The sequence below is a fragment of the Polypterus senegalus genome, chromosome 11, assembly GCF_016835505.1.
Source record: "Polypterus senegalus isolate Bchr_013 chromosome 11, ASM1683550v1, whole genome shotgun sequence".
NCBI lineage: Eukaryota > Metazoa > Chordata > Cladistia > Polypteriformes > Polypteridae > Polypterus > Polypterus senegalus.
This window is the reverse complement of record NC_053164.1, coordinates 23,184,749-23,202,802: the sequence shown is the minus strand read 5'-3', so window position 1 is coordinate 23,202,802 and position 18,054 is coordinate 23,184,749. Positions and strand designations below refer to the sequence as shown.

The window sequence follows — 18,054 nt, the reverse complement described above, 5'->3', positions numbered from 1 at the left end:
CTTAATATATTTTGTGATGTTTTAATGCAAAATGTGAATTGTGGACACCAACATTTTGTAAATGTTCAGGCAAAACAAGCTTATTCAGTTTGTTTGGGTTGAAATAAGCTATGAGAATAAACGTTAGAAAACATGAGGAGCTCTCGGCCATTTTCATTTTGTAAAAGTAGCTCTAAAAGGAAAAAGGGTTGGAGACCCCTGATCTATGGATAGCCATACCCTTTCAAATTCAGGACAGGTTTCGGTCTTCAGCTTTTTGCTCTTCAATAGCAATAATAAAGTAATGGCATTGACTATGCTAATCTGAGAATTGCTGTTTTATTTTGTGTTATATATACTTGGATATACAAAGGTTACCAAGCACATATAAAAATCCACATTTTCTTCATTAATCACAGTCAATAAATTGGCTTCAAAGTAATTACTTAATACAATTACAAATCAAAACACATAAGACATACAGTAATTAAGAGGATGTCACAAGCAGTGCAGCAAATCCAACTAAACTGTACATCAAATAAGAAATGCCAACAAATCAAATGGGTAAATCTGAAGTAAGGTATAATTTGAATAGTGGATCATACACCCATACAGTCCCTGATGCTCAGATCACTTCATCCATCCATTCACCTTTCATCAAACACTCTTCTCCACCAATGTTTGGACACTAATTCAGTTCCAGATGAGAAGCTAATTTCTAAGTGTAGTGTGGCTACTCTTGTCATGTCCATGTTGTTTTCCTCACCCTTATTTATAGGAAAAAATACATTGACTTGCCACACATGATTGGTGTCCAGTCTAGAATTTTGTTTTTTCTTTACATACATAGTGGAAAGGAATAACAACAAGTTGATGTATTTAGCCTGCATTCCTAAAAATAATGGTTCCTTAAATGCACTTTATAAGTTTGTGTGGTTCCACACAGAACCATTATTTGACAAAAAGTTGTTTAATTCTGGTAAGGGCTCTCTATGAAATTGGTCCTTTGGGCTTTGAAAAGGTTCCTAATACGTGGATAAAACAGAAATCTTTTTTTCATAGTAGGCTTCCTAGCAGGATATTGAGAGATCACAATGAGCTGAACATAGCCTGTGTGATTGTAATCACCTACAGTCTTGTTAAAATCAGGAGCACATTGGTATAGCACAAATCATTTATGGAACCAGTTACGGATCTAAGCAAATAAAGTATCTTTCTGGAACCTTCACGTGGCATCTTTTGCGAAACAAATATGGCTTTTCTATCGCATTGTTCTGAAGAACCACGTTGGCAAACTTTATTTTTAAGAGGGTCTGATTTGTGCCCTCTGAGCAGCACAGTGGGTATAACTGCTCTTTTACAGCCCTGGCAGGTTTAAACCCCATCCTGGTCATTGACCATGTCACTCTGGTGTTATTTCCACTTCATAAAGATATGCAGGTTTTGCTAACAGTCATATTTGAAGTGGCCTAACGAGAGTTAGTGGTCCTGCATTGGCTTTACTTTTATCTCTTTTTTTGTGCTCACTGCAGGTCAAATTTGAATTACGCAACCTGGCAAATATATGAGTGTTCACCGATCATTCATGTTACTCATTTTTATGACAAGCTGCGTCTACTGTCAGTTTGAAGTGGGGGCTTAGCCCGGCGATAAGGTCACGCCTTTTAATGACGTCATGACCAATAGAACACCGCCGAACGGACGTCTTCAGGGCTGCTGCGCCCGCCTCGATTACAAATGCCGAATGCTCGCGTCAAGTAGCAGGAGAGCGAATAGATAAGCACAGTGTTTAGCGGCTCAGAAGCAGTTTTCTGAAGCCTGTGCTCACGGAAAAGCTTGGGTACGGAACAGCAGGGGGCCTCGCGGAGTGGTCAGCAGGTAAGAAAGCTCGAGCCACCTTGGTGGCGCTTTTTACTTCTCTTTGTTTTGCATCCAGAAAGCCGGGGAGATTCTAAGCGTAGACACGACGAGTGGTGAGTTTGGATTTTAAACTTCGTTTCGGTGTGCATCTCAGTTAGGATTTTCCCCGTATTTCTCGCCGTTTACCCGAACTCCCCTTATTTTACGTGTGCATCGTAAGTTTAATCAGAAGTGTGCTCTGCAGTTTTTAGTACATGCCAAAATGCCCACTGACATAGGCAAGCTATGTGCGTTATTTTTATTGGGCCATAAAAAATGTTTGGTGGAAAAAAGTTACATTGGGCAGATTCGGTCTAAGTCTTCAAATTGGAAAGGAAACATTCGTGAGGTGTTTACTGTAACTGTAGATTTAAAAATGCACTGCATTTGGGTGAACTCTCACAAATCGTGTACGAAAACTGAACTGTGTGTTGTTATCTTGTCTGTCCAACCATAGCAATAATAATATTGATTCTTTCCATTTATGTACCGCTTTTCTCACTACTGCATCTTCGTGTTTCAGGCTGTATATTTAAGGCATTTTAATTATTTCAATTTAGCTCAGTTCTTAGATTTTTAAATCATGATGAGTAGGCTGTTTGTGACGTTTACTGTAGTATATCACTTAAATTTCAACTTTTCAAGTTTACTCTTCGCGCATTATACTGATTTATTTTGATTCCTAAAACATTCTTGCGTCATGTCTAAATTGGACAGTGCGATGATCCCACCATGACATACTGTAGTTTTGGTTCGACGAAGACACGTGCATAATTATTTATGGTGTATGTGCCTGCTTATTAAGCGCGTTTTCCGCCCGGTATTATGAACAGCTTTGGGTAGAAAGATTAAATTACTAGGGTGCTGAACATTTTTGCACACCTTACGTTGTTTTTATAGTCTGGAAGCCTGTAGTGTGAAAGACAAAATTAGTTATTTTTTTGTATTTTGATGTTGGTGTGTATGTTCTTAACTAAGTATGTGTATGTAATTGTGTGACATTTGGAATTTATGAAAACAGAAAATCTATAAATTAATTACATGGTGGATGAATAGGTTCAATATGTTTAGACCGCCTTTTCCCCAGGAGCGTTAAATGTGTATCTGAGTGTATTCCATGATCGTTCCATCCATGGCTGCCTGGATACGCTCCGTCTTCCTTAGCCCTGTATAGGAGTAAGAAGATTAAGATAATATTCTGCATTCCATTAGAGGTCGGAAGTTTCAACTGGAATGTCCCCTTAAGTTTGATTTCCATCTCTGAAATTGGTTGGCCTGTCAAAACCCCTCAGATCATGACATCAATCCAAAATAATCCACAAACTTTAATGTTATACTGTTTTTTGCCACTTCTGTATATTTGTGTCTCGTTAAATCAGTCTCGCACACAGTTCTGTCCAACCTCTATCTGCGAGCCTGTTGCTGAATTGTTTGGATACGCAAAATACCACATAATGCATTTTTATCAACTGCTACAGTATTTATTCAGATAGAGCAAGGATAACAAAGGTTTTCTTGTATTAGTCCATATTTGTTTTCCGAATGTTTTACTGGAACATGGTCAACTCTGGTGTGATGTCATTCCCAGCTCTGACATCTGACCGCTGAGGTAAATGACATAAGGCTTTGAACCCTGAGGTTGAGGGTCCAAATCTCTGCTACTGACACTGTGTGACCATGAGCAAGTCACTTCACCTTATTATGCTCCAAATGGAAAAACAACAGAAATTATATATCAAATGTTGTAGGTTGCCTTGGATAAATGCACAAACCAAACAATAGGTAATGATATTATTGGGTGGACAGATTCCTATTGTTCCAAGTATTTTATACTTTTATACTTATGTGCTCAAGAAACCTGTAGTGAATCTTGGGATGACCCCCTTTTCAAGTTTGTTCTTTAACGTACTGGAAGCTGTTGGAAGTTGGATCTGTACACTGGCAAACAAATGTGTGTATTTGCGAATGTGAAATATGTCAAGTGTGTCTGTGCATAATTTGTCAGATCATTTGAGAGTTTTCAAAATGTGGCTTGTTACAGTGCAAAATAATTGCTAGTAATATACTCAGCAAAAAAAAAGAAACGTCCTCTGACTTTCAACTGTTTTTACTTTCAGTAAACTTAATGTGTAAATATTTGTATGAACAGTAAAAGAGTCAACACCATAAGACATAAACTAAAAATGTTTCACAATGTGTCCCTGAATGAATGAATCAATCAATCAATCAACATTTATTTATATAGCACATATTCATACAGAAAAATGTAGCTCAAAGTGCTTTACAAAATGAATAGAAAATAGAAGACACATTAAAAGATAAACATAAGTCAACATTAATTAACATAGAATAAGAGTAAGGTCCGATGGCCAGGGTGGACAGAAAAAAAAAAAACTCCAAAGGCTGGAGAAAAAAATAAAATCTGTAGGGGTTCCAGACCACGAGACCGCCCAGTCTACCTAACATAAGTCAAACAGTCCTCTTTGTATTTAGTATTTTCATGGAAGGACCTGATGATGATGGTCACGTAGACTTCTGGCTTTCAGTCCATCAATGTTGGTGCATCATGATGCTTTGAGTAGGTGGTGGTGGCGCATGCCGCCACCACAAAGAAACCGGAAAAAGAAACAAAAAAAACAAAGAAGGGAGGCTCAAAATCAAAAGTACCAGTCAGTATGTGGTGTGGCCACCAGCTGCTTGAAGTACTGCAGTGCATCTCCTCCTCATGGACTGGACCAGATTTGTCAGTTCTTGCTGTGAGATGTTACCCCACTCTTCCACCAAGGCACCTGCAAGTTCCTGGACATTTCTGGGGGGAATGGCCCTAGCCCTCACCCTGTGATCCAACAGGTCCCAGACGTGCTCAATGGGATTGAGATCCGGGCTCTTCCACTGCGAGGATGATCAGCTGTCCTTCCTGTCTCCCTGTAGCGCTGTCTTAGGCGTCTCACAGTGCGGACATGGCAATTTATTGCCCTAGCCAAATCAGCAGTCCTCATGCCTCCCTGCAGCATGCCTAATGCACGTTCACGCAGATGAGCAGGGACCCTGGGCATCTTTCTTTGGGTGTTTTCACAGTCAGTAGACAAGTCTCTTTAGTGTCCTGCGTTTTTAGAACTGTGACCTTAAATGCCTACTTTCTGTAAGCTGTTAAGGTCTTAACGACCATTCCACAGGCGCATGTTAATTAATTGATTATGGTTAATTGAACATGCATGGAAAACATTGTTTAAACCCTTTACAATGAAGATCTGTAAAGTTATTTGGATTTTTAAAACATTATTGTTGAAATACACAGTCCTGAAAAAGGGACGTTTCTTTTTTTGCTGAGTATATTTACTTTGAAAAGGGTATAACAATCACTATTTCAGGTTTGCATAAAAAAAATGAGAATTAATTACTTTTTATTTCACTGTAGCATAACTTTATACTAATATTTGTTTGTAAGGTTTGTACTTATCAAGGTGTATGTGGGACTAAGGGCTACCCCTTTAGCCATTAGAGCCACATAATATGAACAGCAGCACTCAACCAGCAGTACCAGTCAACCATTTTTCTCTGTGTTTACATGAGTTATAACTCTATTCACTTTTACAGATTGCTGTTATAAAGGGCCATGGAGCTGCAGCTTTTCCTTTATTGATGTATTGGATGTGTAGCATTTTTATTTCCTGTATTTTCTTTACACCTTTGTAAACACAAAAAATGTTATGTCACCTTGTCTATTGTGGTCTTCTTGGCAATATAAAGCACTGGTGATGGTGTATTTTTCTGCTAATGTAGTGAAGAACAATAAAAATGATTGAAAGGTTTGTATTTAGAAATTTTAAAAATGTAACAATAGTTGCTCACAGTTGGTGTGGGGCAAAAATATTTAACAAAATGAAGAAAGTAAACTAAAACAATTTAAACTCTTCAGGTGTTTACCCTTTCTTGTTTCAGCATGTTGTTTTGAAACCCTTATTCCTGTTGAGCATTAAGGCAGAATTGCTGCGTGGGGGGTTGGGTCTGTGACGAAATTCAAGGAAATACCTGATCTTGAGTAAACGCCAGCCAGTTCGGCACATTGTTAGGATTTCTGTCATATTTACTCATCCAGCAGAATGTTTGCCAATCAGCCAAATTCAAGCATGCTGAACTGCGGTGACTGTATGCGAATCAAGGGAGCCATAGGTGGCAGTGTTAGCCTTGGGGCAAGGTGGCTAAAGAAAACAGGAGTTTTTGTTTATGGCCTTCCTCCTGGCTCAGGCGTGTATTATCACCATTGTGGCTTCTGCTCTGAAGTTTGCATGCCAGCAGGATTCTTTTGTTGGTGTGAAGTGTGGCTGTCTAGCTTTAAAAAAAAAAAAAACAACTGTGGGCAGGCAGGAGGTAAAGTCAGTCATGTGAACCCGGCTTCATACACTGTTTAAATTTGCCCGATATTTGGCATGTTAAGATTGTGTGAGATTTCAGAGTGCTGTCTGTACTAGGACACCACTGTAATGACTTACTGTATGTGAAGATGGAGACGGGAGTTTCCACATGGAAATTAATTCAGGTGTTGCGTTCACATGCATTGGTCCAGACAGGAAATGCGAGTTTCCCAGTGGGAGACTTCACTGAACACCTTTCAGTGGGACAACCCTTGGAGATAAAGAATGCTACTTGAATTAGATGACCACTTCAGTGAAAAATGGTGTTTTTGTGATCACGTTTGTATTAGGAATGTTGCAATACGTACATGACATGTTCAGTTTGCTTTTCACCCAGCAAAAAAACATAGAGCTTATCTTTTAATTGCATAGACCATGTAACAAATCAACAGAAACTTTGTGTTTCCCAGAAAGCTCTGGCTGGAAGTTCACATTGATGGCAATGTAGTGGGAAGGTAATATGGGAGCTTTGAAAATTCCCATGGCACATGAATGCATGATATGACGTGTGCTTTTTCTGCAGTTGACATTTGTTTGACGCTTGAAAGCTAAAGTTATGGGAAAATGTGTTCTTCAACATTGGAGTTTTAGATGACTATCGGATACGAAATCTTTTAAACTTTGCATACAGACCGGAAAAGGGTAGTTAAAATAAAGTGGAAGTGGTAGTATCAGCACTATCGTACTGCCTGATAACCTTGTAAGATTAAAAAAAAGACAAAATGTATCAACCAGAACAAAATTAGCCTTACTCGGATGTATTGATTTAGTGCAAAGTTTCCTCACATAGAATCAATGTCCATATGTGGATCAAGACCACCAATGGTACTTGCATTTTTATTACCTAAAAGAAAATAACTTGAGCAGCAGTGGTCAAGCTCTGCATATGTTCTGTTACTGTTATCTCTCAGTGCATCTACATACACGTACATGACTGGATTAAGGTGAATAACCCAATTGAGGCAGAAACCTGATTTCTTAAAAATCTGCGTTTACAAGGGCAAGCAATCTTCTGGAGTTATCCTTTGTCAAAATGCTCTCAAGTCATTAAACTGCACAATAAAGGTTTAGGTTTTTGTTACTGGAATGTATGCAGCACACTCTTTTCTGCTTGCTTATGTGATTGAGCCATGCAAAGCACCAGCATTCTGGTACGTGTGCACTATGTGTGCCTCATTACTTTTAACATGTTACTGTACCACTTTCAAGATTGTGTTGCTAACTTTAGCACTGATCATTCAACTCATTTATTTAAAATGATCGATTCCTTAAAATTTCAGGAGAAAGAATAAGGCAGTTGCATAAGTATTTGCCTCTGTACATTTATTTTGTGGATACTCCTACACGTGACCGCTGAAAGCGAGAGCAAATAAAAATGCAGGCCAACAGAGTGCAGCAGACCAGAATCCTTAGCGGAAACCTGGTTAAAGGTTTACGTGGCCAAGTAAGCAGGATATTCATGGAGAAATCTACTTCTGTTAATTGGGTATCTCAGAGGCCAAAAACCTGATTTCTTTAATCAGAATAAGGGTTTACATGGCATTTTAAAAAACCGGATTTTAGATGGAGGAGAAAGTACCTTAATCTCCCACCACACTACACAACATTTCTAGCAATGTTCAGTCATAGTCCTCTTTTACTTAATCTTTGCAAGTCCAGTGGCTTGATTTCATGACTGATGTATAATTTTACATCACCAGAGACTCAGTCAGGCCAGTCACATCCAGGTTGGTATGCATTGTTGTGTGTGTAACAACCAATTAGTAAAATGCATACATAACAGATTAAGCACATGGTTTTTGGGAGTCTCGTCTGTGCGCTGTCTTGTGTTTGTCATACTATGTCAGCATAGATAAAAGTTTTAAAAAAAGAAAGGGGCTGGGTGGGGGTGGTTTAGGGGGGTGAGACCATGGCTGAACTTGCCATCCCTAGATAGCATTCTAAAGGCTCCAACGCTTTTGGGCAGTACAATAACTACCTGCCAAAAACTATCTGCAGCAAATTCATGATACTTTAAACATTTGAAATTGTTCTGAAAAAATGTCATGAAATCGTGTAGTTTGTCATTTCCTGTGATTCCTAGTCTTGAAATTTCTCATACTCAAGATGAGAATACCATACAGGTTCACTGTCACCCGAGTGTGCTACTCCTTAGATATTAGAAAAGTGAAATGACATGCAGATGGCCTAAGTTACCTGCTTGGCTCTGGTGGAAGATCCATCCAGGTTCCACATATTTGTTAATCTACTTTTTCAAAGCAGTGAACCTTGCTGTACACAATTATATGTCCTGCCCAGAGTTTTCTATGATGACCTGGTCTGTATTTTTGTTCCACATGTTCTAATGATGCCATTGGGAGGTTTAGTTAATTAATCCTGTGGTTTTAGTTAACTAATCCTGCAATTTCACACTTACAGCAAGTAGACTTTATAAAGGAGTTACAGGAAGTAAATTGCCGTGCTGATTTTTCCAACAACACTTTATTTGTTCACACATGTTTTTAACTCCTGTTCACCTGTGAATTCTGGGACTTCCCATGCATGTGAAAGTGACTCGTGAGAGCAGTCAGTTTGCTTTATATATTTTCGATGTCTCTGCCACTTTGTGGATAATTTTATATTACTCTGAGACATACACTTGCTGACTGTAACTGCTTTGTGTCCCTTTTTGCCAACAACAACAACAACATTTATTTATATAGCACATTTTCATACAAACAGTAGCTCAAAGTGCTTTACATATTAAAGAATAGAAAAATGAAAGACATAAGTATAAAAAATAAATCCACATTAACATCGAATAAGAGTAAGGTTCAATGGCCAGGGGGGACAGAAAAAACAAAAAAAACTCCAGACGGCTGGAGAAAAAATAAAGAGTCTAAGGTACATCTAGGTCTAGTACCTCATGTCAGTTTCTTATTTCTTTTCACGAACTGCTTGTAAAATAATTAAAAAAAAAAAAAAGTGTTTTTTAACACTTGACCACACATTCATCTTGTGTCCTTTTCATTTTGACATCCTATCAATTGATTACAATAAGATCTATTCATAAATTAAGCATGCAGAATTAAAGTCATGGAGGGTTCCCCTATGACAGACCATTGCTTCATTGGGATTATTAATTTATGAATGATGTGCTATTTCCATATATTCTGTATCCCACTGTGCTTAAGGTAATTAATAAATACAATACATGTTTTTTATTCAAAATTAGTGTGCTCCCAGCTAATGTGAGAAGTGGAGGTGCTCAACTTAAATGAATGTTATTCCCAACTATTCACTGGAACATTCAACAGTGTAAAAGCAGCTTGTGGATAAAGTGTAAATGGATCTGCAAAGAAAAGGGGTATTCGTGAACCCTCCCTGAAAAAATTCCCAGTGTTATACATTCTGATTTCATTTTCTGGACACTTGAAGGTGTTTTCTATTTGCTCAGTGTGATGGAATTCTAAGATTTCAAAGTGGGTTGAGATTTTGTTAAAGAAGAATGTTTGTGATGCTGTATATGACATTCAGCCCACAGCCAAAGTGACTGAACTAATCTTGCATATTTTATAAAAAAGTATATAAAACACAGTTAAAGTCAATAGGAAAATATATCCAACATCATTTCCCCAGAGTAGCAATTTTTCCAAGTATGTAGTGAATGGAGCCCCATCGCTTCCATCACCAGCCGATAATGCTAGTGACTCTTTGTTTGTTCCACTCACTCCAACCTGACACCACATTGCCTGCAGATCCGCAAGCCCTCAGTTCCCCTTTGATGACCTCACATATCCTCTGCTCTCCATCAGCAGACTTGACTTTACTACAGAACTCTGACTCCTGGGCTGCTCCAGTGCCATCTCTTGTCAGTACCCACATGGAGTGTCCCATAGCAAATTACCTCCTTACTGCAGTGAAGAAGGTTTCACCCTGTTCTCTTCGAAGGCACACCATTCACAAGGAGATACAACCTGTTTGCTCTTTCTTTCTTTCTTTCTTTCTTTGTATCCTGTTTCTCCATATACTCCTGATTTCTCTTCCAATTTGCAACTTTTTTTCTCTTCAGGCTTCTATTTTTTTTTCCTCCTTTTCTCCACTAGCACTTACCCCTCACTCTGCATATGCACCACATTTGCCACTGCAACTGGAACCCATCAGTTACCCCACCTCCACTTGGCAATTGAACGTGTAACGCGAGTGCATGTGCTTGCTATCCTGGCCCTGATTAATATGTTGTGTAAGCACTAAGACAATTCAAAACTGTTTAACTCTAATCGGTGACAAGATGTGCCACAGACATAAAAAGACAAAGTTCCATTAACCAGAAAAACTTAAATGTGCTTGTACAAACTGAGGTCAAACACAGATTTAGTCTAAAAATAAAAAGATAGTCATAGGTGTGTGTGTGAATGCATGAACTTCATGTCTGCTGACGTACTGTATGTAGGTGCTTTTTATGTGTGTCACTTTTTTCTTTAAAATGTTCCTGCTTTGCGCCCTGTGTTGGCTGGGATTGGCTCCAGCAGACCCCGCCCGTGACCCTGTGTTCAGATTCAGCGGGTTGGAAAATGGATGGATGGATGATCAAATATGGCAAGATTGTGGTAGCCAAGGAGGTGGTTAAGCCACTTTTCAGTAGTAAACTGAAAGTGAAACTCTCATGGGGCTTCATATGTTTGAATGGGTTTGTTTTAAGAAGTCTAGCTGCGTTCTCTATAATTTTTTATTTTTTTTTTTGTCCGTCTGCATAGCCTCTCACGGAGGCACTTGTTGCAGTGTGTCCATGTTAGGTGATTTCCTCACCTATCAATTAGGCCTGAGGAGACACTAAAGCCCAACTTGAGATACCAAGAGATCTAACCTACCCACCAACTGCTGTGTTTTTTTTTTGGTTCTGCTTCACAACAGATTAGAACTACCACCAGTTATGCTACCCAAGGTAAAGTTCTGTATTTATATTAAATAACTGCTTCCTGTCTCGGTATATAAATGTAATGAACAGAGGATGTTATTTATCAGGCTAGAAGTCTGTATATACCTCACTGGGAGCTTCTCTGCTGCCTGCGAGCAGTGTTTCATATGAACTCCTCTGTCGCTGTAGTTGTATAACTATGTAGCAGAAATCTCCACCTGTGGTCGGGTTTAAATGTGCTGGCACCAGGTACAGAGCAGAAAGCTCAAGGCTAGCAGCCGTACCACATGCACTTCTGAACAGGTCATCCACCTGAAGTTGAGCATGTTCGGGCCCGGCCAGTACTTGTATGGGAGACCATCTGGGAAAAGCCTGAGTTGCTGCTGGAAGAGGTGTTGACGAGGCCAACAGGGGGTGCTTACCCTGTGGTCTGAATGAAGATCTCAATGCCCCCAGTGCAGTGATGGGGACAGTGTGCTGTAAAAATGGTGCCATCCTTTGGATGAGATGTAAAACCGAGGTCCTGAATATCTCTGGTCATAAAAGTTCTCTGGGAATCCTTTGTAATGAGTAGGGTGTATTCTGATATCCCGCCTAAATTGCCCGCCTCAGCCTAGTCATTCTGGACCCCTACTTACCCCCTGTCTCCAGTTGGCTAAATACCGCTCTCCCCTTCACAACTTAACAGGTAATGATCCTAAACCTTATTACTTTGTGTCACTAAACAGTCAAACTTTGTAGTAGTGACATGCGCGGTGAGAGCTGTCCAATGTTCCTCAGAGGTGCCTACTATGGATTTATGCTTGTTTACCATTTTTTATTATTATCTGGCTGACATCTTTATCCAAGGGGACTTCCAGCATTTAAGATACAATTGCTTACATTTCATTTGTAATTCTAATTGGAGCACGTGGAGTGCAATCTGCATTTCTTTTGATGGTCCTGGTTAATACATTTTAGAAGGTAGTTTCTATACTCTAGGGGAATATTGGTGCTATAGGTCAGTCTTTACATGAGAGTTGTGAGTATGTTGAACTCTTCTCTGATGTGTGGTTAGTGAGCTTTAATGCCACTTACTACAATTTAACCTTACTCTCCAATGATAAGCACACAGTAGAAGACTACTTTCATTTAATTTGCCAGATAATGCAGGCTCATATTCTGCTGATTGAGTTTCAGTCTTACTTTTGCTTCTGCCCTAGTTCATTAAAAGCACAAGTAAAGACGGACTGACTTGTTAAACTACCTGCTCAGGTTGCCTCTTTACTTGGCAAAGGCACATTTTAAATGCAGTTGGGAGTTGCTCATAATTTTTTTTAAAAACCTTTCATGCTTTCTTTTGCCTCAGGTATGCTTTTAACTTGGTGCCATTGCAGCAGCTCTCTTGCTCCTTGCATCCTGTATTTTTTTGTAGGCCTTGAGGGCTACTGTGTGTGCGTGTGTGGGAATGGCTGTGGTGTGTGTGTGTTTTATTTTTACCTTTGAAACTTTTTAATTTCTTCATTACTGTATATTGTCATTCACAAAGCCCATGAGTCTATCAGTCCATTGCATTACAAGACAAAGGCCTGTTTGGTTTGTTTTTTTTGAAATGATTGTTTGGACACTTGATACTCAATAGTCGCTTTGTATGTGAATGAGTACCACATTATGTGCCTCCGCAGGAAGTCGTCACACTCAAGCACCATTTGTTCTGCTTTCACTCCATAATACCACGTGTCTCATGTGTCTCTGACAGTGAAGACGCTCCTGGAGCTGTAAATATTAAATATCAACACACATTTCCCAAGTCATTGTGAAATTTCCACCCAGCATTATCAGATATTTATGTGTTTCTTCTTAAAGTATCCCAAGTCTTAATGTTTTATAAGAAGACATCCAGCATCTGGTATGAGAAGCGCATTACCTTCCTAGAATTGCACCAACATTGGCGTTAAAGATGTGTCTTGACGTTGCTGAATAATCTCTTGGGTCACTGTGTAGAACCTCTGTCCTCCATGTCCACAGCCGCCTACTGCTTCTTGGTAATTCCTGAAGGATTTGGGGCATTAACTGCTCCTTCCAGGTCCTGACATGGCATTCCTACGGTTCTGAATTGCAGACTTGAGTGTTTCAAAATACTGAATTTCAAGCTTAGACATTCTGCTGTGGACTTACTTTGATCTTACCTGAAGAAGGGGCCTGAGTTGCCTCAAAAGCTTGCTTATTGTAATCTTTTTAGTTAGCCAACAAAAGGTGTTATTTTCCTTGACTTCTCATTGTGTCGCAAGGCAAAAGTACAATCCCCTTTAGATGTCCACAGATATTCCAGTTATATTTCTGACATTGAATGTTTTCTAACACTAATGTCATGTTCTCCAATGACTCTTGTGGTGTTCATTTCATGTGAAAAATAGCGAGACAAGTTTATTTCTGGTATGGAGAAGGACAGCATTCCAACTAATTTTAGAGTAGATGAAGAACAAGCACCACCTATCCACACTGTGCTCAATGCCAAGAGACGCCATAAGCGATTTTTTAATTTTTTTTTATTTTTATGTAATAGTGACTCGTATTTTAAAAATATATTTTTAAATAAGTGATGAAAAAATGAAGGTGATGTCACAGGAACACTATGCCTGCCATAAACTACTGTGACTTCATATATGGATATTGCATTATAAAGTATCAAAGCACCCATCACAATGCTTGGGACAAAATGAATTGGATCAGCAGATTCATTCTTTTTAAAAAAAAAAAAACAACTCAAAACAACAATTCATCTGTCCAGGAAGGCTTTTAATTTACCCTAATATTCTGCCCCTTCTTTCAGTTTACCTCTCTGTCCCAATGCTCATAGTAATTTGTGTGTGAGTTACAGTGGTGTGAAAAACTATTTGCCCCCTTCCTGATTTCTTATTCTTTTGTATGTTTGTCACACAAAATGTTTCTGATCATCAAACACATTTAACCATTAGTCAAATATAACACAAGTAAATACAAAATGCAGTTTTTAAATGATGGTTTTTATTATTTAGGGAGAAAAAAAAATCCAAACCCTGTGTGAAAAAGTAATTGCCCCCTGAACCTAATAACTGGTTGGGTCACCCTTAGCAGCAATAACTGCAATCAAGCGTTTGCGATAACTTGCAATGAGTCTTTTACAGCGCTCTGGAGGAATTTTGTCCCACTCATCTCTGCAGAATTGTTGTAATTCAGCTTTATTTGAGGGTTTTCTAGCATGAACCGCCTTTTAAGGTCATGCCATAGCATCTCAATTGGATTCAGGTCAGGACTTTGACTAGGCCACTCCAAAGTCTTCATTTTGTTTTTCTTCAGCCATTCAGAGGTGGATTTGCTGGTGTGTTTTGGGTCATTGTCCTGTTGCAGCACCCAAGATCGCTTCAGCTTGAGTTGACGAACAGATGGCCGGACATTCTCCTTCAGGATTTTTTGGTAGACAGTAGAATTCATGGTTCCATCTATCACAGCAAGCCTTCCAGGTCCTGAAGCAGCAAAACAACCCCAGACCATCACACTACCACCACCATATTTTACTGTTGGTATGATGTTCTTTTCTGAAATGCTGTGTTCCTTTTACGCCAGATGTAACGGGACATTTGCCTTCCAAAAAGTTCAACTTTTGTCTCATCAGTCCATAAGGTATTTTCCCAAAAGTCTTGGCAATCATTGATGTTTCTTAGCAAAATTGAGACAAGTCCTAATGTTCTTTTTGCTTAACAGTGGTTTGCGTCTTGGAAATCTGCCATGCAGGCCATTTTGCCCAGTCTCTTTCTTATGGTGGAGTCGTGAACACTGGCCTTAATTGAGGCAAGTGAGGCCTGCAGTTCTTTAGACGTTGTCCTGGGGTCTTTTGTGACCTCTCGGATGAGTCGTCTCTGCGCTCTTGGGGTAATTTTGGTCGGCCGGCCACTCCTGGGAAGGTTCACCACTGTTCCATGTTTTTGCCATTTGTGGATAATGGCTCTCACTGTGGTTCGCTGGAGTCCCAAAGCTTTAGAAATGGCTTTATAACCTTTACCAGACTGATAGATCTCAATTACTTCTGTTCTCATTTGTTCCTGAATTTCTTTGGATCTTGGCATGATGTCTAGCTTTTGAGGTGCTTTTGGTCTACTTCTCTGTGTCAGGCAGCTCCTATTTAAGTGATTTCTTGATTGAAACAGGTGTGGCAGTAATCAGGCCTGGGGGTGGCTACGGAAATTGAACTCAGGTGTGATACACCACAGTTAGGTTATTTTTTAACAAGGGGGCAATTACTTTTTCACACAGGGCCATGTAGGTTTGGATTTTTTCTCCTAAATAATAAAAACCATCATTTAAAAACTGCATTTTGTGTTTACTTGTGTTATATTTGACTAATGGTTAAATAAATGTGTTTGATGATCAGAAACATTTTGTGTGACAAACATGCAAAAGAATAAGAAATCAGGAAGGGGGCAAATAGTTTTTCACACCACTGTATATCACAAATTATTTGTTCAGGCTTTTATGTTTAGTATTGAATTTTGTATTTTACTCTGGTTTATGGTCTTTTATTCTATTTCATGCTTTCTACATCCTGTATTTATCTGTTTTAGTGTTCTGTGTTGAAAATATTTGTATCCACTCTTACATGTACCCTGCTGTTCTTTCTGAGATTCTGTGAAGTGTGAGGTGCTATATAAAAAAGAAAGTATTATTATTATTATTATTATTGACCAGGCCAAATTTTGGACTTGGCTTGTGCTGAATAATTGTTCTGCATACAATGTACCGTATGTCAGGTTCTGCTGGGAAGCCCCCATATATCCACTTTTGTAGAAGGGTAAGTGCCTTTGTGTCTGTCAGGTTACTATGTCTCTATCATTGCAACAGATTAAATGTCACAAACATTACTAATCCCATACCAAATGGCTTATAACCGAGACATAAGCATTACATTCATCATTTCAACTGATGATGATCACAGTGAATTTTATTGCTACAAATATTTGCAATGCATTTTATTACTACACTAGGCTGACCCGCCTTTTAAGGCGACCGACTTTTAAGTTGATCACTTCTTAAGGCAATTCAATATGTAGATTAATTTAATATTTTATACAAACTCATTAATTTGGTTATATTGCATTTGAGCGGTATTACTTTAATACTCATAGTTTGTTATTTTTGTGATGGAATTTAAACTTTTTTTCTATATTGAGGTCGCCCTTTTGAATCCCCCTGATATTTACTACGCGGTGAGGCATTTGTACTCCATCAACATTATTTCCAGAGACATAATTTTGTCTATTTTTCCAGCGCATCGCGCACAAAAGCAAGGGAACGATGGGAGCACCAGAACTCTGCTCACATCATGTCGCTTCGTACTGCAAGCTGCAAGTAGTAAGTCTGTGATAAGCGGAATACCGCTACGCTTTCCACTCACGGGACGGAAGGACAATCCCGACCGCTTTTATATAGTAAGAAAGAAGAAGATATCGCACAGTCTGGAGTAGAAAATCATCTTTTACCTGGAAAAACGAAACTACAAATCTCATTGTGCATTGCAAAATGGACAGGGCGTGTGTGAAACTCCGCGCCTGCGTAGCACTCACAGGACGGAAGGACAATCCCGACCGCTTTTATATAGAAGGATGCATTACAAAATACTCTAACTTTGGAACTCTGGAACTTTGGTAGCATTTCTACCACAAGAACTGAAGGCATTTGTAGTTTCTGGTGTTTTTTTAGCTCCTACTCTAGGGTATGTAATTTTTGCTCAACCAGGAACTATCGTGGATGGGGCTTAGGAGATGAACTGTGCTGATTTGTACTGGCACTATGAGAGTTTAGTGAAGTTGAAGTAGCACATCACTCTTCTTAGCCCTCTCCCTGGTGCGCCGTACCATTTACTGTATCGAAAGCAATAATCTCCCAAAATCACTTTGAAGCATTAAGGTGGATGTGTCCCCCTGTTAACTTCCATTAACCCTGTTGTGTGGTGGAAACGCAACACAGTAAAGTGGTTGGGGAACATAAAAGGCTAAGGGCCTGTATTGTACAGGAACACATTGGGTCCTGAAACCAAAGTTCCTGCAGTGGGAAAACACCTAATGTATATTTACAGGGAAAAGCAAACAATGTAATGTTATTGTGATAACCGTCATGGATAGAAATAAAATGTATATAAAGAATATTTCATAAACCCATTACATGGGTAAGTGCAAAGCTTATTAAATACACAGGCAAGAGTTGTGTATTGCGTCTTGGCTGAACTTCATGGCTGCCCACCTTAGACGAGCAAATGTTTACTTAAGGTATTTAAAATCATGTAGATTGTGTTGCAACAAAGTATCCCCAGTCCTTGGCAAATCCACCGATTTTTGTTTTGTGGAATGTTGTCTTGGTTGTTAATATCCATGGAAGCTACGTACCTGGGCACCTCCAATTAATGGCATGAATGGTACACACCATTAACATGGTGAGGAATGTGTTCTAATTGGTGCCCCTTTATGAGTAAAGGAGATGCAGATGATCAGACTAAGTAGTCTCCGTTTTCGTTTTAAAAGGCTGCCCAGCATGTGACTTTTCCTACATGGTTGTGTTGTATGTATGTATGTATGTATGTATGTATGTATTGTAGTGAGGTTAAGACCTTTTAAAAACATTCTTGCCCATATTGAAAGTAGCATGGCACAGTTTGTAAGCAAATGACCATTTTTAATTTTAAGAAAAAAATCATTCACTTTCTTTCAAGATCATTGAAGTGGGAACTGACTCTGGATTGCGCAGCAGTACCTTGCAGGGTCACACTTCAACACACCTCCACTCGTTCACAATGAGTAGGTTTTGACACACACACACACACACCAACCTAAAAGTCATGTCACATTACTTGAC

The 18,054-nt window shown here is 39.1% G+C and overlaps 1 protein-coding gene across 2 annotated transcripts in view; it reads left to right on the top strand.

Annotated features, from left to right (window-relative positions):
- The first annotated feature begins 1,705 nt into the window (after window positions 1-1,705).
- LOC120538739 (G-protein coupled receptor 4-like) overlaps window positions 1,706-18,054 on the top strand; it is a 31,601-nt gene continuing 15,252 nt past the window's right edge. The window contains exon 1 of one of the 2 annotated variants that reach the window (XM_039768169.1): window positions 1,706-1,857. The gene's annotated coding sequence lies outside the window, so the exon portion shown is untranslated. The other variant, XM_039768170.1, reaches the window with a different exon arrangement.